The 11,557-nt window shown below is 37.1% G+C and overlaps 1 protein-coding gene across 1 annotated transcript in view; it reads left to right on the forward strand.

Annotated features, from left to right (window-relative positions):
* Window positions 1-10,530: 10,530 nt before the first annotated feature.
* LOC110448516 overlaps window positions 10,531-11,557 on the forward strand; it is a gene marked incomplete at its 3' end in the record, with an annotated part of 43,949 nt that continues 42,922 nt past the window's right edge. Inside the window, exon 1 of the mRNA XM_021494796.1 lies at window positions 10,531-10,707. The remainder of the gene's footprint in view (window positions 10,708-11,557) is intronic.

Below are 11,557 nucleotides of genomic sequence, written 5' to 3' on the forward strand. Positions count from 1 at the left end.
CCATGATGCAGCGTCCGTCGTCCGTCCGTCATCCGTCGTCCGGAGTCCGGAGTCCGGCGTCAATATTTTACTTTAAACAACTTCTTCTTAATAACCAAAAGGCCTAGGGTGATGATATTTGACCAGAAGCAAACTAGGATGAAGGGCTACCAAGTTTGTTCAAATAAATGACCTTCACCTATTTTCAAGGTCACAGGGGTCAAATATGTTAAAAACTTTAAACAACTTCTTCTCAATAACCAAAAGGCCAAGGATGATGCTATTTGGTCAGTAGCATGCTGTGATAAAAGGCTACCAAGTTTGTTCAAATCAATGACCTTCGTCAATTTTCAAGGTCACAGGGGTCAATTGTCTTAAAAAATCTTTATACAACTTCTTCTGAATAACTAAGAGGCCTAGGCTAATGATATTTGGCCAGTAACATACTAGAATGAAGGGCTAACAAGTTTGTTCAAATGAATGACCTTTACTTATATTCAAGGTCACAGGGGTCAAATATGTTAAACACCTTTAAACAACTTCTTCTCAATAACCAAAAGGCCTAGGATGATGCTATTTGGCCAGTAGCATGCTGTGATGAAGGGCTGCCAAGTTTGTTCAAATGAATGACCTTGACTTTTATTCAAGGTCACAGGGGTCAAATATGTTTAAAACCTTTAAACAACTTCTTCTGAATAACTAAGAGGCCTAGGGTTAAGGTATTTCGCCATTAGCATGCTGGGATAAAGGGCTACCAATTTTGTTCAAAAGAATGACCTTGACTTATATTCAAGGTCACAGGGGTCAAATATGTTTAAAACCTTTCAACAACTTCTTCTCAATAACTAAGAGGCATAGGGTTACGATATTTGGCTAGTAGCATGCTGTGATTAAGGGCTACCAAGTTTGTTCAAATGAATGACCTTCCTCCATTTTCAAGGTCACAGGGGTCAATTGTCTTAACAAATCTTTAAACAACTTCTTCTGAATAACTAAGAAGACTAGGATAATGATATTTGGCCAGTTACATGCCAGAATAAAGGGCTACCAAGCTTGTTCAAATGAATGACCTTTACTTATTTTCAAGGTCACATGGGTCAAATATGTATAAAAACCTTTTAAACAACTTCTTCTCAATAACCGAAAGTCTTAGGATGATGATATTTGGCCAGTAGCCTGCTGGGATAAAGGGCAACCAAGTTTATTCAAATGAATGACCTTTACATGTATTCAAGGTTACTGGGGCCGATGATATTTGGTCATTAACAGGCTTGGATGAAGGGCTACCAATTTTGTCAAAATGAATGACCTTCGCCCATATTCAAGGTCACAGTGGTCAATATATGTTTAAATCTTTAAATGACTTGTTCTGTATAACCAATAGGTCCAGGGTTATGATATTTTGCCAAAAGCATGCTGGGTTGGAAGACTTTAAACTCTGTTCAACCTAATGTCCTTGTTCGACATTCAAGGTCACAGGCATCATATGTTTAAATCTTTTAATAGGCTCTTATGAATCAAACACTGATATTCTTCCTGTAGCTGCATTTTAGTCCACTTTTAAGATTACAAGTGTGAGATTAATACCAGGTTAGCGATTAAAAAGAATGCTTTTCCTTATAATATTCTGCTTTTTTTTCTGAATGTCTCTGCAATTCTAGGAACATCTAGATTTTACATCAGTTAACAATGCTGAAATGTACCCTTCACATTTTCTTTAAATTTTGATTTTTCTTGTTTCATTATTTTGAAAACATTGATCTGGATTAGAAAGTGAACAAATTAACATGAGAATAAATGTAAGCCAATGTTTTTCACACTGTTGGATTTGGTACTGACTTGGTAAAACTGTGTTTGTATATTGGTCCTGATTAGGTTGACTCTATACTACTATATGTATAGAGAACAATGATGTGATACTGCAGTGATACATTGTATATTATTCAATTCAATGTCTTTCACAAATTTCCAATATATATTTGTGATTTTATATTAATTACAGATAAATCTCCAAACCTTTTGCCTAGAAAGTGCCTTCTGTATAACAAGAAATATATGTAATAGTAAAAAGCTCTATTGAGCTGGGACTTTGATGTTTGAGCACAGCATTTCTGTTTCACGGTTCAGGAAGGTCAGAGATTTACCCCACAAAATCATTAACAAAATAAAAGGCAACAAATATTGTGTGTGTTCCCAGAAATTGCCTCTATGTTATCAGGTCATTGTCATTCTTACAAAGTTGCTGCAACAAATCAGTGTTACACTATCAACCAATCACAATCATGATTAGTGGCAGAAAGGTCACTGCAATGTTTTAAACAATGGAGGGTTTCACATTTAGCATTGAAGGGTCATCAACAGTTCCAATGTTATATTAGTTTACTGTAAGAATGTGGAATAGAAAGATATAACAGCTGCTACCCTTTTGTTGGGGTTGCCTGATGGTCTTAACATGAAGGAAAAGTATGTTAACTTAGAATAAAAACATTTAATTTTGATGTGACAATGCCTGGTCACTATCACCTCTTAAAATTAATATAACACTTAATCACATGATTGGCATGCTATTTATATCATCATACTGCTGTGAAATGTGTACACCACATACAGCAAAGTTAGCATGCAGAATCAATCACTTTATACTTTTTTGAATATTTGTTAGAGTAATGCAAATTTTTGCTTTGAGTTATTTTCTAGTCACATTCTGTAGAGAACACAGACTGAAATGTGTGTGTCCTGCACATTTTTCTGTGAGAGAACATCTTCATGTAAGTTAAAATGCAAAATGTTGTGATAAAGCAAAGCAATCATATTTTTGTGGTATGTACAATTTATACATGTATTTATATATATAATGTGTATCATAAATATGATGGGTATTTCCATTACTGAAATAAATTGCCATTTTAAATGAATACAGTATTTTGACCCCTGATTTCTACATATTTGACATCAATCCCTCTTTCTTTTTATTCTCTCTCCTACCCTCTCCTACCCATACCCTCCCTGTTCCTTTGTCTTCCCCCTTTCCTTCTCTCTCTCCATCTCTCCCTGTCTGTCTTTTCTTCCCTTCACCTCTCTCCTACCCTCTCCCTGTCCCTCTATCTCCTCCACCTTTCCCTCTCCATCTCTCCCTGTCGGTCTGTCCCTCCCTTCACTTCTCCTTTAACCTTTCCCTGTCCCTCTATCTCCTCCCCCTCTCCCTATCTCTCTACGTCTCTCACTGTCTGTTTTTCCCTCCCTTCACCTCTCCCTACCTTTTCCCTGTCCCTCTATATCGTCCCCCTCTCCCTACCTCTCTACATCTCTCTCTCTGTCTGTCTGTCTGTCTGTCCCTCCCTTCACCTCTCCCTACCTTTTCCCTGTCCCTCTATCTCCTCCCCCTCTCCCTATCTCTCTACGTCTCTCACTGTCTGTTTTTCCCTCTCTTCACCTCTCCCTACCTTTTCCCTATCCCTCTATATCGTCCCCCTCTCCCTACCTCTCTACATCTCTCTGTCTGTCTGTCTGTCTGTCTGTCCCTCCCTTCACCTCTCTCCTACCCTCTCCTTGTCCCCCTATCTCCTCCCCCTTTCCCTCTCTTTCTCCATCTCTCCCTGTCTGTCTGTCCCTCCCTTCACTTCTCCTTTAACCTTTCCCTGTCCCTCTATCTTCTCCCCCTCTCCCTATCTCTCTCCATCTCTCACTGTCTGTCTTTCCCTCCCTTCACCTCTCTCAAACCCTCTCCCTGTCCCTATATTTCCTCCCCTCTCCATCTCTCCCTGTCTGTTCTCCTCACTCCTCCCCATCTTTCCTTCCCTATCCCTATACCCTTCTCCCTCCTATCCTGCCTCTCAGACCCAAATTTTGACCTCGGTTTGATATTCATGTTACCATACCTGAACCATTGTTCCAATATAGTTTTACACTAACACGTCTATAATCCATTCTTAATTGTAATGTTGACACAGCCATGATGTATGTTATATTGTGCAAACAAAACACCAAGGGAGATAACATACATGTACATGGCTCTGGGTAGGGGGAGAGCACAATGACCTGAGAATTTTTATCCCACGTATATACTGTATTAGACTGGCCACCGTCTCTAGAATATTAAATAATTAAGAAAAAACTAACTCTAATAATTTTGATCACTTGGATGTCTGATTCTAGTTCTAAACTAGGGGGAGATAAGCTAGTAGTAAAATGCAGTCGAGAAATTCTTCATAAAAACTTAGGGGCTGGTGGCCAGTCTAATACTGTATATGTGTAAGGCAGATTGAGCCTTATACAAGAACCCTGTGTCTCCATGCTTTGACAACTTATTAGGGTTAGGCGTTCACAAAATGTTGCTGTGAGCGCCTTTCTTGAGATTAGAAAAGGGCGTTTGTTATACAAACGTTCAATATATATAAGATAAATATGGAATTTGAAGTATTGCGTTCATCGTTAGGAGGTTCATGCATGCATACAGTTTGACATCAGTACAATCAGTGTAAATTTCTCTTCGGTTGTGCTAATTAACAGTCCATTACACACTTAACATTGGTAATTACGGCTAATTTATAGTGAAAGAAGGATTTAAGTAAGTATACGTCTCTCAGCATTGTCGCATGTCCATGTGAACACTACTTTTGCTGAAAAACAGGGACACGTGACCTGTACACTTGTAAGTATGGCACAGATGGTGCACCATGTAACAGGACCTGCTCGCCACCACACGGAATCTTTGTACAGGTTGTTGACGCACGCCCGATAACTCCACCTGGTTCTGCAGTACATGTGTATATTATGTCTGTAGATAATAGAAACTCACAAGTTGGGTTTGTTGTATGGTAATTTACCAGAGGTTTCAGAGGTTTTTATTATCACTCATCATAAAGTACAATATAACAATGATATGGTTGACCGTAATTAAAGCACTCATCTTACTATGCTAGCGTACAATAATATAGTGGAAACTATTACACTCCTCATACAATGATAAACACAATATTACACTGTACTATCATACCTTATTATAATAGACAGTATAACGTACTGATCATACAATGACACTCATCATACACTGTGATATACATTATTACACTCATTTTACAATACTATTACGATGGTATAATACATAGCATTACATTCACACATACCGTGCGTTCACACTGTGGTATAGCAGGCACTGTTGCATCCATCTTACAGTACAATCCTACAATAATATTATTACAGTATTACACATATATTACTCGCACTCCATGATACATATATTATAGATAGTATACCACACCATACAGTGCAATCATACCATGGCATAATAGTGACTATACTACTCATCATACCATATAATATTACAAAGGTATAATAGACAGTGTTACAATCCCATCATACAATACTGTAATAGACAGATAACAAACAAACCATGATAAGCAAGCTGTAACCACACTCATTATGCAATACAATTATGTTAGGTTTAGCAAATGATCAGTAATATCTATATGTATACAAAAGTTTACAGTTTGATGTGTGAAATTCACATATTATTTTTTAATTGTCTTTCTAGTAATTGTATGAACAGCGATAGATTTGATAATATTCTAACATTACATATTGATATTAATCCTTTCATTTTATGAACAGATGGATTAGAGGTGTAATAAATAGGTATATATTTTCTGCGGATTTGACTTACATAAGCATTTGAACATATAAACAAATAATGATACTCGCTTCCAACTCCAGTAAAACAAAGCGGACAGATTCTGCCTTCACGTGGTGTTCTAGTCCATCGCCCAGNTCCTTTCATTTTATGAACAGATGGATTAGAGGTGTAATAAATAGGTATATATTTTCTGCGGATTTGACTTACATAAGCATTTGAACATATAAACAAATAATGATACTCGCTTCCAACTCCAGTAAAACAAAGGGGACAGATTCTGCCTTCACGTGGTGTCCTAGTCCGGGATCCATCGCCCAGTCTCTATAGGCAGAGATATATTACTGGTTCTGAACTTACAGATAGTTATTCTATCTTTTTGTTTGAGCATAGTTAAGTATTTTTCAAACTGAAATTGATGTTTAAATATTGCATATGTTTGACCCCGGGAAGAATTTTCAATATCAGTATACCATTGTTGTATAAATTGGTCATACAGAATAGTTTTAAAACTAACCCTAAGGTAATTTTTATTCATAGTGCAAGTTTTTTGTTGTAACCATACGTAACTTAGTCCCGTGCAATTGAATAGATTCTTGATATATGAAATCCATTTAAAATCAGCGAAATCATTTTCATGTAAATTCAGCATAAGCTTGTACATTATACTAGACAATTTATTTTCACCTGTAATTAGTTTATACCAAAACATTATCATTCTAGATTTAATTTCAATATTCAGAGGGTACCTACCCGTTTCACCATATACCATTATATTTGCTGTGGAGCTACGAATGTTTAAAATTCTTTTACAAAACTGTACATGTAATTTCTCAATCATATTGGTATTTTCAAACCCCCAAATTTCTGAGGAGTACAAGAGGATTGGGGATATTAATACATCAAACAATTTTAATTGTAGGTCAATTGGTAAAATAATATTTCTTATTTTTTTATATAATGCATACATTGCTTTTTGAGCCTGTTCAACAAGTTTTTTTCTTGCTTTACAGAAACTGCCATTATAATGAAACAGCAGTCCTAGAAACGAGTAACAGTCATGTGTTTGCAACTCTTCACCAAAAAGAGTAAAACGAATATTTTGTGCATTACTTTTTCTTTTTTCAAAGATAACAACTTTAGTTTTATTGAGATTAACTTTAAGTTTCCAAATAGTACAGTAAGTTTCAAATTCACGGAAAGCATTCTGTAGACCTTTAGCTGTTTCAGACATAACAACTGTGTCATCTGCATATAGCAGAATAAATAATTTAACAAATATACCCATGCGATCTTGAAATAAATTATCAATATAATGGAGTTGGTCAACATTATTTTGCATTAAAAATTCTTCTAAATCATTTAAATATATTGAGAACAAAAATGGGGAGAGATTTTCACCTTGTTTTACCCCGACGTGACATGTGAAAAAATCAGTCATACCATTGCTAGTTTTTACGCAAGATTTAGTGTTTGCATACAGATTAATTATAGCATTAAATATCTTTCCTGTGATATTATTTTTTAATAATTTCTTCCATAAACCTACCCTCCAAACAGTATCAAACGCTTTCCCATAAGAAAGGTTTCGCGGACAAAGGTACGGTTAATAGGATTTCACGTCTTGTTATTATAACCCGAATCGTCTATGAATAGATATTTTTTTATCTATACTGGTCCTATAAGTATGATCAATATAAAACAAATAAGGGCATTGTGTATGTAGTAAATGCAAAAACGTGTTTTTTTATCAATTCCATTCAAATTTGGTATGGTAAAGCTAGAATCAATACTGTTCGAGTTTTAACTTTCCGCGTTTTCGTTCTTGCCGTTAATTCTTGCTTGTTTACGTGATATAACGTGATATAATATATAATATACAAAAGGGATTGGACACATGTTCTCCATCTTATGTAAAGCCTTTTCCCAATTCTTTAGAATTACTGATAACAATACGGACCACAGACGAGTGGCAATTGGTTCATTGGTTCATTGATTGTGACACCGTTGTAAGCGTCAGTCGCTTCTTGAGGCGCTTCTTAATTCTGTCCACTTCACTTCCGGTTGCAATGCTGTTGAGCTATTACAGACATCCCAGAGAGGTTATGCTTCCTGTATAAAAGTAACATATAAATATTCCAGAGAACTTCTGCTCCAAGGCTCAACTGCTCAAAAGACATTCCAACAAAGTTGAGCTTCCGGTCGATGTTACATGGCACAAGTTATACTCATACTTGGACGTCTACTTTCGGTACTAGTGAATCAGTAATTTCGATCTATACCCTTATAATTACAACTTTTAATAGACGCGCGTATCAGTTATCTGTACTCACTGACGTCGCTATCGTGCCTAAATAAAGCAGTTGATTGTGTATACAAAGATAAACGTTACAACTTGTACATGTTTATATCAGAAGATCTTTGTTTGTACATTTATGTACATAAATAATCCAATGTCAGTTTGAGCATTTTATCTTTTGGACGCTACTTGTTTATTATTAAGCGCACGTCCAGAAGACAAACCACGGCTTCTGCAGTAACTGCGGTGACCTGCTGCTACAAACTTCTTCACGGCGATCTTATGAAACCAATTCAAAATGTAAAAAAAATATACCTTGTCTCGACACAGAACAAGTTTGCACGCATAGAGCTAAGTAGTTTAGTACATCAAAATGAGCGTTTCTTACGATGTTCGAGAGGCTACAAATGGAACACCATTAAATATGCTTCTTGAGTTTTAAATTATCTTTATCATATGGTTTTTATGAATGAGAAAAAAAACAAAGAAAGCATCCGAATTTACCATACCATTATTATTTGCGAAATACAACTTTGAGTGTTGGTACCCGTCACGATTTATGATGAGGTAGTATCGTTACATGGCGTGTGTTCACAGAAAAAAAGGATCAATTTAATATATCTTTCCGTGTGATATTCAAAACCCGTTAGTTAAAACAGGGTATGTACAATGTATCTACATAACTGAGTATGTAAAAACAAGGAATCAAGCTTGCACCTGATGTACATTCTACTGCACATATATATACTAATATATAGCGATGAACAGTTTTAAATGTCCATGTGACGGTAAAAATATAAATAAAACAAAACACGAAGACTAGTATAATCGGCTAGCGCTTTCGCCCATCTTGGGGCTCTTCGGGCGTTAATCGAAAACGCTAGCCGATTATACTAGTCTTCGTGTTTTGTTTTATTTCTAGTATATATATATGACAGAGAATTGGTGTCAGAAACCCTCATAACACTGATTATAGTCTTTATTTTAGATTTTCTTAAAAAAAATCGTTTTCTGTGGCTAACGCAGTAACCGTTCGTCCGGTGTCCGGTCTTTTTTTATCTCTTAATACCCAAGAAGGGCCGGACAGATCGTTCTCAAAATGTGTCTGAAGGTTCGGAACTTCCCTTGTCCATTTTAATCGTTTTGGATGTTTAATTTATCTCTGTTTTGCAAGGAATACCTGACATATCTTCCTCTTTCACCTGGTCTGTAGAATTGCTGTGTACCTTTTCATTTTGGAACGAATGGGAAAATAACGATGGCCGCCAGATAGCCTATTCGGATTTTGATATTTTTTTTCACAAGAGATAATGGATAGACTTCTCTCAAGTTTAATGGTCCAATGTTTTACATACTCAAATTTAATAGCTTTTTCTCGCATTGCACAAGTTAAAAGACTAATTAGTTTGAGTCAAATCGCAATAAAGCACCAATGTCCACTCGAACATAGAAATATTCAACAGAAATCAACCAGTTGAAGTAGAGTTTATCTGAGGGTCTGTTGGGATATTCTCTCCCCGGGGTCTGTAATCTGAGCCCGTAACGATATCCCTCATCACTCCCACACTATCTCAGATCGTGATGGGGCTCCCGTAAGGTCTAATGTAATACACGGACTGGCTGGCTTAGAGGATATGGCCGGTATAGCGAAAGTTTCTAATGGCGATAGGGTCATTGATGGAACGTAATGTAATTTTATTACGCCGACGTTTTATAAAAATATTAATCACTCATGTTGGCCTAGACGGAAACACGAAAGGAGTCTTTAAGTGTGAGGAAACCGGAGTACCCGCATAAAACCCCCGTAGTCGGGTAGGTGACCCATGCGATCGGGCAAGTGAAGTCGGCCGTCTTTGCGGAAAGCGAGTGCGCTATCCACTGCGCCACCCGAACACCGGCGCTCTATCATCAAACTGATGACGTGTCATGGTCAACCCGGCGGTTCGTAATTTCAATTTCGACTAGTAACTATGGCAACCCTACCGGTCGCTTTGCCATGACGTCTGGCTAATCAACATGCACCGTGTACGTCACCTTTCTCTCATTCGCATACAGTAAAACAATTCCGTGAGTTTTACAAAAGAGACTTACTCCTATATTTTGCTATAGTTGTGAGGATTCTAATTCGCTGGTTTAGTTCACTGGAATAAGTAAGTAGACATTGACAAAAATATATAATTGACATAAACGAACCACGAGAATATTTTGTTTCTGTTTTTCTGACGAAGTGCCATTATGGAGATACCCTCTAACTGAATAGTAAGTGATCGGGAAAGAAAGAGTATAAGATCCCAAGTGTTACAATGAGGGCAGCAAGTCCGTCTGGGTTTCCTAATGTTCCCTTAGCAAAACGTGACTCGACAGTGGCCGACATTAGTTACCTGCTGCGACAACATGCATTGGAATAAAGCAGGCTTATTTCCCCCTTATCTGCAGGGGTCTAGAGAACACATACCAGTTAAAATGCAGAATAATATTTAAAACTTCGAAAATGAAAAGCAATTTGCTCTCAATCGTAATGAATAAATATAAATGTCCATGCCATATTTTCACTCACTCCGTCTCGGGGCACGCGGGCAGCAGTCGTCTGCTCAACTACCACACGCGTGTATAAATACTGACACGACAGCATATGAGGAAACACAAAAATGAAGATGTTTTTCTCCTTCATGATTCCACGCTCCACTGCCGAGCTTGTGGTCACTCCGCTCAGACACGTCACGTGAGGAATTATGAAAAGGAAAGATTAAGGTCAACGGACTGGAGCAGTTTCAGGAATCGACACAGTTGGACGTGCGAGGTAAATATTATGGTTTTACTTCAAATGTTGTTGATATTTATAAACCTTCTACATGTATAATGTTAGCTACACTTTAAATTTTACTTTTTAAAGATAAGATAATTTTATACGAGCTACTTAAGTAATTTGAAAAGATTGCATTCATATTTTTCTTAATTAGCACATGTATATTTTTTATATGTTTTGGAATTTCAAAAGTAACGCGAATTCGTCAGACTTATAGAAAAAAAATATCTGTATCCAACGAGTACAATGTCTCAACTACTTAGTATCTTGGAATTGGACGGATTGGTCGAGTGGTTAACACTCAGACTTTCAACGCAGGTGGCCGGTGTTCGATCCCCGAAGTCGTCGTACTCATGGATATTCAGAGAAAGTGTTTTTCTCCTGCCCACACAACTGCAACCCAGGTGGAATATACATTAGTCTGGGATAGATGTTGCGGTAACTGTGCTGTATCATTCAAGTGGGGTGGCACTGTAAATGATGCCGTTGGAAGCACGGTCCCACTACAAACATAACACATTACATCACAAGCACACACGTAGGCATACACACATACGGATATATTAGCCGGGTGGCATAGGACTAGTTGTTAGCGACCGATAAGGCAGCTCCTGCGAATTCTTCAAAATTGTATTGATTAATGTATATGCTAATTGTATTAGTTGTATATCTATGTACTGTAAATCGCTTTAGAGAGGCTTTTGCTAGCAAGACAGGGCGCTAAATGAAAATATTGTATTTTTATTATTATCTGTATCCAACGAGTACAATGTCTCAACGACTTAGTGGCAATCTGTAGCTAACGTGTACAATGTCTCAACTACTTAGTGTCTATCTGTATCCA

This window comes from Mizuhopecten yessoensis, unplaced genomic scaffold (genome assembly GCF_002113885.1).
Source record: "Mizuhopecten yessoensis strain PY_sf001 unplaced genomic scaffold, ASM211388v2 scaffold429, whole genome shotgun sequence".
In the NCBI taxonomy this organism is placed as follows: domain Eukaryota; kingdom Metazoa; phylum Mollusca; class Bivalvia; order Pectinida; family Pectinidae; genus Mizuhopecten; species Mizuhopecten yessoensis.